The sequence below is a fragment of the Scyliorhinus torazame genome, chromosome 15 (assembly GCF_047496885.1).
Source record: "Scyliorhinus torazame isolate Kashiwa2021f chromosome 15, sScyTor2.1, whole genome shotgun sequence".
Taxonomy (NCBI): Eukaryota; Metazoa; Chordata; class Chondrichthyes; order Carcharhiniformes; family Scyliorhinidae; genus Scyliorhinus; species Scyliorhinus torazame.
Genome location: NC_092721.1, coordinates 134,144,736 through 134,158,654, shown reverse-complemented (window position 1 = coordinate 134,158,654; position 13,919 = coordinate 134,144,736). Strand labels below are relative to the sequence as shown.

General features: G+C 49.3%; 1 protein-coding gene across 4 annotated transcripts in view; it reads left to right on the top strand.

Moving 5' to 3' along the window:
* Positions 1 to 13,919, top strand: part of LOC140391832 (solute carrier family 35 member F2-like) — a 142,571-nt gene that overhangs the window by 117,661 nt on the left and 10,991 nt on the right. For 2 of the 4 annotated variants that reach the window (XR_011935195.1, XR_011935194.1), the window contains one exon: positions 5,407 to 5,694. The exons of the other annotated variants lie outside the window; for them this stretch is intronic. The gene's annotated coding sequence lies outside the window, so the exon portion shown is untranslated. The remainder of the gene's footprint in view (positions 1 to 5,406; positions 5,695 to 13,919) is intronic. 4 annotated transcript variants of the gene reach the window in all.

The window sequence follows — 13,919 nt, the reverse complement described above, 5'->3', positions numbered from 1 at the left end:
AAAATCACTTTCCATGCCAATGTTTCTCCTGTTAACTGGTTGTATGGGATTGAACTTTATTTTGTCTCGGTCATTGTTTTCAGCTTAGACAGAATGTTTGCAGTAATGCTATCTACAGGGTGCTGATCGGAAGCGGATAGTGCTTAGGGATGGTGAACGGTTAGGGCTCACTCATTCGGATTGCTGGGAATACAAGGTGGGATCACACTGCTGCGCCCATGCCCTGCCACTTCTCGGTGAGAGTGTAACTATGTGGGATGTTCATGTGTCATGGGCGCCCCCGCTCCTCCCCTACCCACGGTCACTGCACAACACCTAGCCCATCCTTTACACCCGTGAGACAGAGGTTAGTGATAGATCGGACTGGTGGTGCAAAAGTGTTTAATAGTATTTACAATATGGGTGCCCTTCCCCTTTGCAATCAACTCTAATACATCCGTGCCAACTTAAATGTCATGTATCTTTCTACTCTTTCATGGCCTACCGCTTCTTCTAGGTGTTACCCAAGACAACACATCAGAAGTGGAAGGGGCCTGCTGCTTGTCTCGCCCTCTGCCCTGTGATGCCCTTGGCAGGTGTCCTCTGGAAGGCCTGGATCTGAATGGGCCCTGGATGTACTGGCATGTCACTTCCTCCTCCCTTGGGGTGCCCGCTGGCCTCCAGGCTACTCCATCGGATGGAGGGAGGCCGGAGTGAGCTCTGGAGTCCACCATCACCTGGCGCTGCCTGCCATGGAGGCCCGCCCTCACCTGGACCATGGCCTCGACCCTCAGCCATGGCGCACTGAGACTGGGTCATGTCCCTCAATGGGTGAGCCATGTCCTTCACTGCCTCGGTCATGTCCCTTTAGGACTGTGTCATGTCCCTCTGTGACTGGCTAAGGTCAGTCAGTGCCCGGTCAATCCTCTCAATGCCCTCAGCCATAACCTTTTGTGAATGGGCAAAGCTCTGGAGTGCTGCAACAATGTCCACCTGTGCGTGGGACATGTCTGCCTGCGACTGGGCTCTCCTGTTCTGCGCCTCAGCTATGGACAGGGCAGTGTGCCCCAAGCCTTGGTGTCTTGTCGCATGGCCCTGATATCTTGCGCCAGAACTTCCACCACAGTAGCCACCTTTTCAGTGTTGGCATGGATGGGCTTGCTGGGGGATGGCTGCAGGGGCCGGCGGGAGTAGTGGGGAACAACATGGTGCTAGGTTCGTGGGCTCGGGGTGTCCCCTTCAGGATAGGGGTGGCCTGGCTCATAACACCATTGCTGCAGTATGTGTTTTAAACGCAGCCCAATGGTGCTATTTATCACCTCTAGGCTGCTCACACTGCTGAGTGCTGCCTGTGTCTGTTGAATGCTCAGCGAGCCTCTGGTCCCACCCAGGCCTCCCCCTGGGAGCCCACCCAGGCCTCCCCTGGACAATCTCATACCCCAGCTGTATCATCAAGGTGATGGGCATAGCCAAGCTCAATCTGGGGCCCACCAGGTGTTGGCATTCTTTAGAAGCACTGCCCCACTGCAGAGGGAGCAGAGGATCACTAGAGCTCATCCCAATCAAAATATACTTTCACCGTGGCCTTTGGAACCCTCTCAGCAGTGACCCCCACCCCTCAGGATTATCAGCTATCTCCTCCTGGTGAGACTGGCAGTGCTGACTGCCTCTGCCACCACCTCCCAGGCAGTGTTCAGGAGGGCAGGCTTGAGTCTGCGTCCCATTCTGGGAAAGAGGATGTCCCTCCTCTCCTCACTGGCATGGGGCTGTGGGTCCACCGTGGACTCCTGAACTTGGGGGACAGGTTTTCTCTGAGCCATTTTAATTGCTGCAGAGAGTGTGTGGTAAGTGGAGTGCTTAAAAACAGCTCCAGCTGTCAGGTTCTTTGGTGCTAATTCTGGCCTCAGTGGTTACAACGCCTGCTGGGCCGGGAATTGCTCTCAATTCTCATTGGCAGAGTGTTGGCCCATTGCATGTCCTGACTCACTTACCGAAAAGCATCCCAACTGAAGTGCAAATCGCACGCTATTCCGTCCTGGCAAGAACCCTTTGGGTATGATTCAGCAACCGCATTGTGCCTGCCGCAGATTTGGGCACAATTGGTGAAACCCGCGATAGCCCCAAATCAGGCTCTGCTAGGGCCGATCGCAAATCACCCGACTTGCTCCGCTTAGCACAGTCTGGATCTCACCGTCGCTGAGTGAAGTCCAGATCTGCATACTTATATGAGCCATTAGGTTAATTTAAATACCCTGATGCCACTTTCACCTGGCGCCCAGGAGTCAACGGCCGCGCTTGTGAGACCTCTCCAGGGAGCCGTTTAGCACTGATTTCCAGAAACGTGGAGCAGGTGTGAGGGCACCTCAGGGGGGGTTGCAGGCCGTTAAAGACCCCTGGGTGGACGGGGACAGGGCAGGGTAGGACGCTGGTAGGACCTGAAATCCACAGGGGTGGGGGCTGAAAGGGAGAGTCTAGACATCTGGGCTGCTTTCCAAAAGGGCTCCCTGATCTGGCGCTCTGATCTGAGAGAAGCCGGTCCTGCTGGCGAGATCAGCTCGCCAGTGTAGGATGGCTGCCTAAGCATGGCCGAACAGGGGAGAAACACCCTGAGGCCAAAGAAAAAACGGCAAAGAGCTGTTGCAACCACCAAGAAACATCCCACCACCTGCGCCCGAAAGCAGACTTTAACTTTTTTCCACTTAATCGTGCCCTTAGTCTCCCAGCGAATTCCGGCTGCTGTTTCTGTTAAAGTGATTGGTTAACCAGGGCTGGCCATGTGGAAGGTTGTGACTGATGGTTTGTAAAAAGGTTATTCTGGTGGATCCATGTAGGACCAGGAGAAAAGCTGAGATTCTGGAGAACTGCACCATTTTCTTGATATTTGCACTCTGGAACTCGAGTTGAGTGGGACTGCAGATAAGAATCGGTGGCTAAATCCTTGAAGAAAAGGAGTTGGAATTCTACCCGAGGAAGTTCAGAGTCTTGAAGGACTTTGTGGCTAGTTTGGGGCCATATATGCTGAGTGTACTACTAATAAATCAGTGAGATATATCTTTGTTATGTGCTATTTACTGTGTAATTTATATTGACCGTGGTTTGACTGTCAATTCATGTTTAATTGTGTTGATCACTTCATGTTGATTTTGGTTTGATTATTAAAGTAAAAGTTGTAAAAAGGTGAAATCGCGTCCATTAGCTTTTCATTGGGGTCGTGTGGTAAACTTGTTTCTGAGAAATGCTGTTTCGGACACCATGGAACAGTCTTCCAGTGTGGAACAGTGAACCTTTGTTAACAACTCATAATTATGTGCATATTTGCAGTAAAAGCTGCAGGTGTGGAGTTGACCCCATTCATTCAACTGTGTCCATCTCCAGACTGACCCTGGCTCTGGGACAGGAGTCTTCCTACATCACTGTGTGGGCGGTACTGTACTCAGTCCCATATTAACCCTTTTTGGACCAGACTGTACTACTACAGATACTTTTGATTTATTGATCTCCACGGGGATTGTAACAAACTACTTTTAAATGCTGTCTTGAAAATTTACAGCAGCAGTTTCAGTGTGAAAATTATTTTCTTTTAACAAAGAAATTGCTTTTTTTAATACTTTGACCATTATTTGCTAAATATTTTCCAGTTTTCTTACTTAAGAAAACGTGAAACAGAAAATGAACTTTAATTGATGAATTTCATCTTTATTTGGAATCACACTTCTTTAAATATTTACTGAAAGCTAGTTGCTACAACAGCTCCTTTTTTGGCCACTTAACCAATTCCTATGTTTTCTGGGCAGGATTTTCCCACCCCTGTGGAGATGTATTTGAAAGCGGGAGGAAATTCACAGAATTCGGAGTATGGTCGGCAGTCCAACATATTCCCACTTCCAGGCAATCTTCCTGGAGACAGATTATCACGGGTAGCACCGAGAGGTTGTGGGTTTGAATAATTTTGGTCATTTATGGGGTGACTGAGGTCACCACGACAGGCCTGCCCACTTAGACTCAAGCGCAGCAGCTTCCTGGTGGCTGTTATTAGTCTAATAAAGCCTTCTTTACAGTTAACCTCGAAGCATCATTATTGAGGGTACCTCACCCGTGAGGCCTCTTTTAGTCCACACCACAACCACCACCCTTCCACCACCCTCCCTAATTGGAGCAAAATTCATCAATGGGTCACAGCTGTGGCCACTAGCCATCATGTGGAGAACCTTTCCTCCAAGGGGGTGGTAAGGTAACTATGGCCACCAATTATTTTATTATTCAATGAAACCTTTCATCTTGCACTCATCAGGACATTTCACAAGAATACAAATCCAAGGGAAACAACAAATACATATTGTATGAGAAGGGAATGCTGGTTGGTTAGCAAGTAGATTTTGATTGGAGAGGTGTTGCCATGGAGAATGGACCAGTTGATGGCGACTGGCAGTTAACTGCCAAACTTTGTTTGAAACGTAAACCAGGCAGGTTGACTCTGATTTGTTGAAGCATTGCCCTGAGGAATGAACCAGCAAATGGCTATCACTTATTTTGTTTAACTGAAACAGACGCAATAGTGTATTTTCTGTCTGCAAAGAACAGGGTCCTGTGTGTTGATGTATGTAACTTCCAGTATTATTATTATTTTGTTAAAATGAGTACCTCTTTAGGGGCCCACACCGCCTCCTCCTACGGCGGCAATGCTCACCTCTGACTGTGGGGTTGCCATCCTTCCAAGGCTCCAGGCCCTCTGATAGGGAGTGCAGACTCAGGAACACACCCATCATCTTCCATTGGATGGGGGACATGGAGGCAGCTTTTTAATTGGTTACTCAATTATTTTTAAAGGGCACAAGATTCTCCCATCTGTACACAATTGAAGACTTGAGGCTTGCCCTAAATTTGGCTTCAGGTCTCATTTGAATCCTCTGGTTATGATTTTTAGAGGGGAAGAATTCCCAAGGCATAGGGAGGAGGGGTTTTGGTCAGGAAACCCGTTATCTGAACACTATTTCATGTGTAATTATATTTTTCAGCAGGATCCCAGCCCAGTAGTCAGGCTTGGCTCCCTGAGCTCAGCAGAAGAGGCCACAGCCCAGGAGTAGGTGGATTGCTATCTGTTAGCATTGAGATTGTGAGAGGGCAGAACATTATGGTGTGGCTTGGATGGTCAGGGGAGATTGTTGGAGTCTGAGAGAAATTAGGTTCACAGTTGGAGAGGTCTTGGATCAGTATTGTTCAATTGCCGAGATGGGGATTGGTGATCATGGAGGCAGCATCAAAGCCGCAGGAGAAATTAAATCTGAGGTGCACATCCTCCTTAAATATTTAAGCAATCCACACACTTCCTTTAAACCTGTAAGTGGGTGGATTCAAGCCAGGTTTGGTTTGGTTTTGAGATTAAATTCTGTTAACATCCCAATTAACCCAAATCCACCTGTTTTACAGGATTAAAATTACCCCCTTTGGGCTGCCTTTACCTTTTGCACCTCCAGAGGCAGCTTGCTCAACGTCAGTGGATCAAACCTCACCGGCATTGGATCTTGGGTAAGATCCAGGAAGAGGGTGGGGGAGAATGGAAGGACAATGGAAAATGCCGTTGACTGTATTGTGAAGCAGCATTTACCCAGTAATAACCTGCTCGCAGATCCTCAGGTTGAATTCTGCTGGGATCATTTGGCTCCAAACTTCATTACAGCCTTGGTCCAAACATGAAAAAGGTGCTGAATTCCTGAGGTGAGATGAGAATGACCGACTTTGACATTAAAGCGGAAACGGTGACATTGAGGAGCCTTAGTAAAATTTAAGTCATTAGCAATCAGGGGTACTAAGCTCCACTGGCTGAACTCATGCCTAACACAAAGGAAGATGATTGTGGTGATGATTGTACAATAATAAATTCCATTTGCAACTCCTCAGATAGTGAAGCAGTCTGTGCCACATCCAGTAAGACCTGGACAACATACAGGCTTGGACTGCTAGGTGGCAAGTGACATTTGCAGACTAGGTAATGATTATCTCCAAACAAGAGAGGGCCTGACCACCTTCCTTTGACATTAAATGGCATTACCTTGTCGAATCCCCGACCATCAGCTTTCTAGGGGAGTTACTATTGACCAGAAAGGTGAACTGGGCCAGCCATATAAAAACCATGGATACTATATCAGGTCAGAGTCTTTATTCTGTGGCAATAACTTACCTCCAAACTCCCCAAAGCCTGATCACCATCTATAAATCACAAATCTGGAATGTGCTAGAATACTCCCCACTTGCCTGGATGAGTATAACTCCAACAACAGGTGGGAAACTCAATAACATTGAGGATAAAGAAGGCCACTTGAATGTCATGACATCCAACACTTCAAAATTCACTTCCTTACCGTTGCACCCCTTGGCTGTAGTTGTTCCATTAATAAGAGGCACTGCAGCAACTCTCCAAGACTCCTTCAACAGCATCTTTCAAACCTACAATCTCTTGTACCCAAAACGACAATGACAATATTCACATGGGGCGCTATCATCTCCAGGTTCCCCTCCAATTAACACACCATACTGAGTTGTTCACAAGTCTCCACCCTGACATCCTCCTATGGTACTTCCATCTAGCACATATGCTCGGTATATACTTCGGAGACTTGGACAGCCCACAGCAGGTACCTCAAAGCATTAGGAGAAGTAACACAAAAGGCACCTTCTCAAGATCCTCCAAATCAGGTGGCAAGAAAGATGATCCAATGTCAGCACTTCTCCCAAACCAGCTTGCCCAGTATTGAGGCACTAATCATTCAAAACCAGCTCTGACAGGCAGGACATGTTGTTCATATGCTTGACACCAGACTCCTGAAGCAAGTGTACTACTCAGAACTTAGACATGGCAGGAGTTTCCCAGGATGTCAGTGAAAATGCTTTAGGGCTGTCTTCAAAGCATCTCTGAAGGGTTGATATGTCCCCACCAACTCGCGGGAGTCTCTGGCTTGTGACCAAGCAAAATGGAGAAAGCTCATCTGGTGATCACTGCTGCCAGTGAGATTGTGGAAATGGGAGCTTGACTGAGCTGGAATTATTCTGATTTCTTTGTCAGGAAATTGTGTATCTGCTAGGGACTTGTGTGCATATCCAAGACAACACTCTCCTGCAAAGACAAGGTTTGAACCTCAAACTGAAATCTTGTACACCTATTCAGATGTTTGATAATAATCCTGTAGCATTAGTCAAAGAAGAGCAAGGAATTTTGAACTAGAATTTTACCATTCCCTGTGGTTCGGCTAGAAGGGAGGAAAGATTGGAGGCTAATGCAGTAGCCCCATGCCCACTGCCAATCCACCCTTAATGTGATTTAACCAGCAGTGGGGGAGACATCAGGTGGCCCATTCACCCATGGCCCAAATTGAGGCCCTAAATTGGCCATTTAATTGCAAGTGCAAAATGCAATGCAGGAACTCACCCAGGCTCCTTTGGCAGCACTTTCCAAACCCACGACCACTACCATCTAGAAGGACAAGGGCAGCAGATACATGGGAACCCCACTGCCTGGAAGTTCCCCTCCAAGCAACTCACCATCCTGGCTTGGAAATATGGACACAAAAACCTGCCAGCGAAGCTCACATCCCATGAATGAATTAATTTTAAAAAACTGAAGGGCTTGCTCCTGCTGCGTGGGATTTTACACTTGGCGGAGAGTTTGGTGCCAAGTGTCCAGTCCACCAGGTCAAATCTGGCAAATCGCTGGTCAGGCAAGTATGTGGGGGGGTCGGTTTTCTTCTTTTTTGGGAACCCCATCAGAGACCCCCTGCCAAGGAATCCTCCCCATACATTTTCCATCTCCCCTGCCCTGTCCACTGTGGCCCCCACCATCCTCGATGGGGCCTACCAGACAGACCTTGGTAACACCCAGGATTTACCTGCCTGTGGGCTCCTTCGCAGCTCACCTTTCCCTGGGACTGCCTATAGGTGCAGCAGTGACCAGTGCTCCCAACGATGCTGCTGGGGCGAGAGTGGCCGGCCATCCGATTGGCTGACAGGTCTCAGATTGGGCTTCCTCCCTGATGGCCTCAAGTTTTTGAACGCGCAAACAGTCGGATAGCCGGGGTCCTTCCTCACAGCATAAAATTCAATCCAGGTGTCCTGACTAACTGATGCACTATCAATTACGACGAGACGAGAGTAGAATGTAATCGAGGCTTTACTGCACAGAGATGTGTGGCCTCCTACAGCAGCTTACGAAATGGCTGCCGTTTGGAGAGCACACACATTTATACTCCGCCTCCTGGGCGGAGCCAGCAGGCAGGGATCTACCGCCCTACCTGTAGTACAGGGGCCTTACCGTAATACCCATATATACAATATAATGCAACAGTAGTGATTACCACACTAACATACTTTCCCCAGTCATTACAATCAGAGTGGCAAATCAACTCATTGCTGTCAAAAGCAACCTTGTCAGTGCAAAATGGCGGCTGTATTTAATTGCACGACAAAGTAATTCCTTCAAGTAACCAACTGTTTGAAGTAAGTTGTGACATTTAAAATATAATATATTTTTATTCTCCTCCTTTTTTACATTTATCATATTTACAACAACAAATAATCAACAATAACAACAAATACAATGGCAATCCCCAAGCCAACAATCCCCTCATCCCACCCAACATTTCGAATACAAAACACCAATGAAAAAGAATCATTATTAATTTATGCATTCCAACTTCTGGTGGCGCTCGCGAGCGGAGTGGCTGCGTTGAGAAGAGGCTCTCGCCAGTCCGCGATATTTCAGACATTTTCAGGGGTTTCCCCGTTGTTCTTTTTATTCAAATTTCTTCGGCCTTTGGGACCTGAGGGACGGGCGTCGGGTCGGTCCGGTTTGGAGCCGGTGAGGAGCCCCGCGGGAGTGTCCGGCGGCCAGAGTGGGGGGCATCGGGCCCGAAGTGAGAGGCGTTGGTGGAGCTTGACACGAGGTGAGGCAATCGAGGTGACAGGCCCGAATCCAGAACACGATGTCGAGGGGGAGTAGAGCACATTGGGTGACTCCCACTGTAAATGGATTTTTGAGAAGTTTGAAGTCCGGTCTCCGAGGGAAGAGATTTTTTGATTTTGGAATAATTGAAAATAATTATTTATTTATTTTTGGACTGAAGAAAGAAAGAAAAAATAATAAGTCGTTAAAGGATGCGAAAAGCAGCTAGGAAGAAGGAAGGAAACCCGGGTCCGCCGTTGAATGAGAGGACCAGCAAAAGCGCTGACAAGATGGCAGATGCCAGACCGTATGGTGGGGCCGCACTACTTACGGTGGCAAAGATGACCGAGGTGATTGCTGGGGAGCTGGAGAAGCAGTTTGTGAGGCACATAGAGGCGTTGAGGAAGGAGATGGTGGTCGCATTGAAATCATTGGTGGAGGAGGCAATTGTCCTGGCGAGGTTGCTGTGGCAAAAACATCAGCCGAGGTGAGAGAACAAAATTAAAAGATGAAGGAAGTGGAGGAGGCCGTGTCGCAGCACAGCGATCAGCTCACCCCGATGGGGGAACGAGCTGCGGAGGGTGGGGGAGGTAACAGAGCTCTGAGCAAAGCTCGAGGTCTTGGAGAACCGCTCGAGGCGGCATAATATGAGAATTGTGGGCTTGCCCGAAGAGGCAGACAGCTCGAGGCCAACAAAGTACTTCACTAAGATGCTGGCGGAGTTGATGGGGGAGTGTGAAGACCCCCCCCCCGGTATGAACTGGACTGAGGTCATCGGTCGTTAAGGCCGAAACCCAAAGTAAATGAGCTGCCAAGAGCAGTAATTATCTGCTTCCATAAACACCACGTGAAGGAGAAGGTGTTAAACTGGGCGAAGCTGAAGCGGGAGGTGCAGTGGGATGGTGCTAGAGTTTGGACTTACCAGGACTTGATGGTGGAGTTGGCGAAGAGACGAGTGGCTTTCAGCCGAGTGAAGGCAGCACTGTACAACAAAGGACTGCGATTTGGTATGGTATACCCGGCAAAGCTGAGGATGATGTACAACACTAAAGATTTTTATTTCGAAACGGTGGAGGCGGCTGAGGCGTTCGTGAAGGCAGCAGGCTTGGGACAGAAGTGAGGAGTGGAGCTGGAAGAGAGATTGTGATTGGGGAGCTGGAAAATGTATAAATGTTATAACTTTCTTTTCAATGACCAGTATTGTAACTTACTTGACCTCACATTGTTATAGAGTTTAAGTTTTTGTTTGGTTTGATTGTTTTTTTTGTTGCAACGGTTATATGTTATTTTATTGAATTGTATGGGTTAGATTGTTTTTCTTTTTCTTCTGGGACTGGGTGGGAGAGGACGGTTTGCCTTGCGGGGGCGGGGGGGGGGGGGGGGTGGGGACCCGCGCTAGCACGCTAGCTAACTAAAGTCGGCTAGTGATCGGAGGTGAGGTAAGAGGAGGGCTGCGGACATTGGAGCCTGGTTAGCATGTTTCGATGGGCCTACGAGGCGAGCAAGGGTGGGGGGGTGAGAGGATCGATACTGGGTGCGATTCTTTCGAGGGGAAGTGCAGGGGACGGGGTTTGATTTTAATAATGGATAGGGGCTGGTCAGGCTCATGGGGCAGGCCTGGTGGTATGATGATGGTGGATAAGGGGGAGCTGGTGATAGACCCCTAGTTAAGATAGTCACGTGGACCGTGAGGGGATTGGGTGGTCCAGTCAAGGATGCTTGCGCATCTTAAAAGTTTGAAGGCCGATGTATCAATGCTGCAGAAGACTCACTTCATCATAGATCATAGAATTTACAGTGCAGAAGGAGGCTATTCGGCCCATCGAGTCTGCACCGGCTCTTGGAAAGAGCACCCAACCCAAGGTCAACACCTCCACCCTATCCTCATAACCCCATAATCCAGTAACCCCACACAACCCAACACTAAGGGCAATTTTGGACACTAAGTGCAATTTATCATGGCCAATCCACCTAACCTGCACATCTTTGGACTGTGGGAGGAAACCGGAGCAGCAGGAGGAAACCTACGCACACACGGGGAGGATGTGCAGACTCCGCACAGACAGTGACACAAGCTGGAATCGAACCTGGGACCCTGGAGCTGTGAAGCAATTGTGCTATCCACAATGCTACCGTGCTGCCCACTTGAGGGTGAAGAACCAGGTGAGACAGCAATAGGGCTTGGTTAGCCAGGTGTTTCACTCTGGATTTGACGGAAGGGCTTGAGGGGTAGCGGTAATGGTCAGCAAAAGGGTACGGTTCCAGATGGAGAAGGTGGTTGCAGATCAGGGGGGTAGATATGTGATTGTGACAGGGGCGCTGGAGGGGAGGCTCGTGGTGCTGGTAAGTGTATATGGTCCCAATTGGGATGATGTGAAGTTCGCGAAGGAGGTATGCGGGGCCATCCCCGACCTGGACTCGCATGAACCGATCGTGGGGGGGACTGAAGCTTGGAGGGTTGGACTCTTGGAGGTTTCCGCACCCAAGAGAGCGGGTATACTCTATTTTCTCAGCGGTCAATAAGGTTTACTCGCGGATCGACTTTTTCGTGGTGGGGAAGGCTTTGCTGGCTGGGGTTAAGGGGTCGGAGTACTCGGCAATTGCAATATCAGATCATGTTCCGCATTGGGTGGATATGGTACAGGAGAAGGGGGTGGTATAGAGACCGGGGTGGAAATTAGATGTGGGACTGTTGGGGGACCGAGGGTTCTGTGACAAAATTGAAAAAGTAATTGAGGAATATGTAGGTTTCAACTGCATGGGTGAAGGCGGTTACCTGGGAGGCTCTAAAGGTGGTGATGAGGTGATCTTGTTTAAGACTAGGGTGGACAAAAGGAGAGGATGGAGCGTCAGAGGGTAATAGATGAGATGCTGGAGGTAGATAGGAGTTATGCAGAAGATGGGGACCCAGCGAAGTTGGAAAGAGGAAGGAACTACAGGCGAGCTTTGACCGACTAGCTACCAGGAAGGCGGTACGCCAATTGAGGCGAGCAAGGGGTGCAGTTTACGAGCATGGAGAGAAGGCGGGGCATATATTGGCGGGTCAGATCCGGAGGGAGTCTGCGGCAAGGGAAATTGTCCAGGTGAGGGACGGGGAAGGGAAGTTGGTGGTAGCTCCAGATCAGATTAACAGGGTCTTTAAGGAATTCTATGAGAGATTGTCCATGTCAGAGCCACCTGGGGGAGACTGGGAGATGCAGGAAATTCTAGATGGGCTGGAGTACCCAAGGTTAGGGGAGGGGGACAGGGCTACATTAGAGGGGGTGATAATGGAGCAGGAGATAAAAGACGCGATTGGGAAGATGCAGTCGGGGAAGGTGGCAGGGCCGGATGGGTTTCCGGTGGATTATAAAAAATTCAAATATAAGCCGGTACTGCTGATGGTGGGGGTGTTTGAAGAGGCGTTAGGGAAGGGGGTGTTACCACAAACTTTGGGGCAGGCATTGATTTCCCTGTTGCTTAAAAGAGATAAGGATCCGATGGAGTGTGGGTTGTATAGGCCCATATCACTTTTAAACGTGGACGCAAAGATATTGGCGATATTGGCAGGTAGGCTGGAGGAGTGCCTCCCGAAGGTGATAGATGAAGATCAGACGGGGTTTGTGAGAGGGAGGCAGCTCTTTTCAAACATTAGAAGGGTATTGGACGTCCTTATGGCACCGGCAGAGGGGAAGGAGACAGAGGTGGTTGTGGCATTGGACGCCGAGAAAGCGTTTGACCGGGTAGAATGGGGGTACTTGATGGCAGTTCTGGAGCGGTTTGGGATTGGACACGATTTGTGGACTGGGTAAAGCTACTGAATAAGGAGCCGAGGGCGAGTGTCCGCACAAATAGCATCAGCTCGGAATACGTTCCTCTCCACCGTGGGACTAGGCAGGGGTGTCCTATGTCCCCCCTGCTGTTTGCATTCGCAACTGAGCCATTGGCCATCGCATTACGAAGTTCAGGGGTATGGAAAGGGATAGTGCGGGGTGGGGGGTGGGGGGGGGGGGGGGGGGTGGGGTGGGGGGGTGGATAGAGCATAGGGTGTCCTTGTATGCCGATGACTTGTTATACGTGTCGGAACCGAGAGTGTCAATCGGAGGAATACTGCAGCTGCTTCAGGGGTTTGGGTCTTTCTCGGGGTGCAAATTAAATCTCGACAAGGGTGAATATTTTGTGGTGTCTTAGCCGGGAGGGTGGGAGCAGGGGTGGGGGTGAGCTGCCGTAGGGCAGGGGCTCACTTTGGATACTTGGGGGTGCAGGTTGCTTGGGATTGGGGGGGGGTTCTGTCGGTACAACATTTCTAGTTTGGTGGGGAGGGTGAAAGCTGGCAAGGTGGGATGGTCTCCCTCTGTCACTGGCGGGTCGGGTACAGGCGGTTAAAATGAACGTGTTGCCGCGATTTCTGTTTATTTTACAATGACTGCCGATTTTCCTGCCAAAGGCATTTTTGAGAGATTGAAGGGATGATTACCTTGTTCATATGGGGAGGGAAGGTGGCCAGAATTAGAAAGGCGCTGCTACAGTGAGGAAGGCAGGGGGTTTGGGTCTTCCGAGCCTGATGTATTATTACTGGGAGGCGAATGTGGAGAAGGTACGGAGCTGGGTCAGAGGGGTTGACTCCCAGTGGGTCAGAATGGAGGAGAGTTTGTGTAGGGGGTCGGGATTGAAGGCGCTAGCAACAGCGCCACTCCCGATAGCCCCGGGGAAATACTCAGGGAGTCTGGTAGTAATAGCTTTGTTGAGAATTTGGAGTCAATTTCGCCAGTACTTCGGGTTGGGGGCAGGGTCAAGAGAAACACCAATTCGGGGGAACCCCTTAGGTTTGAGCCAGGGAGGTGGGATGGAAATTTTCAGAGATGGGAGGAGAAAGGAATTAGGACACTAAAAGATTTGTTTCTTGGGGGTGGTTTGCAGGATTGAAGGAGCTGTTGTAACTCCACCAATTTTCCTGAACTAAAAATATCTGCCTTATCCTCCACCTGTTCTTATTCTTTTTCAACCATCTGATCTGAACTTCTGCCCA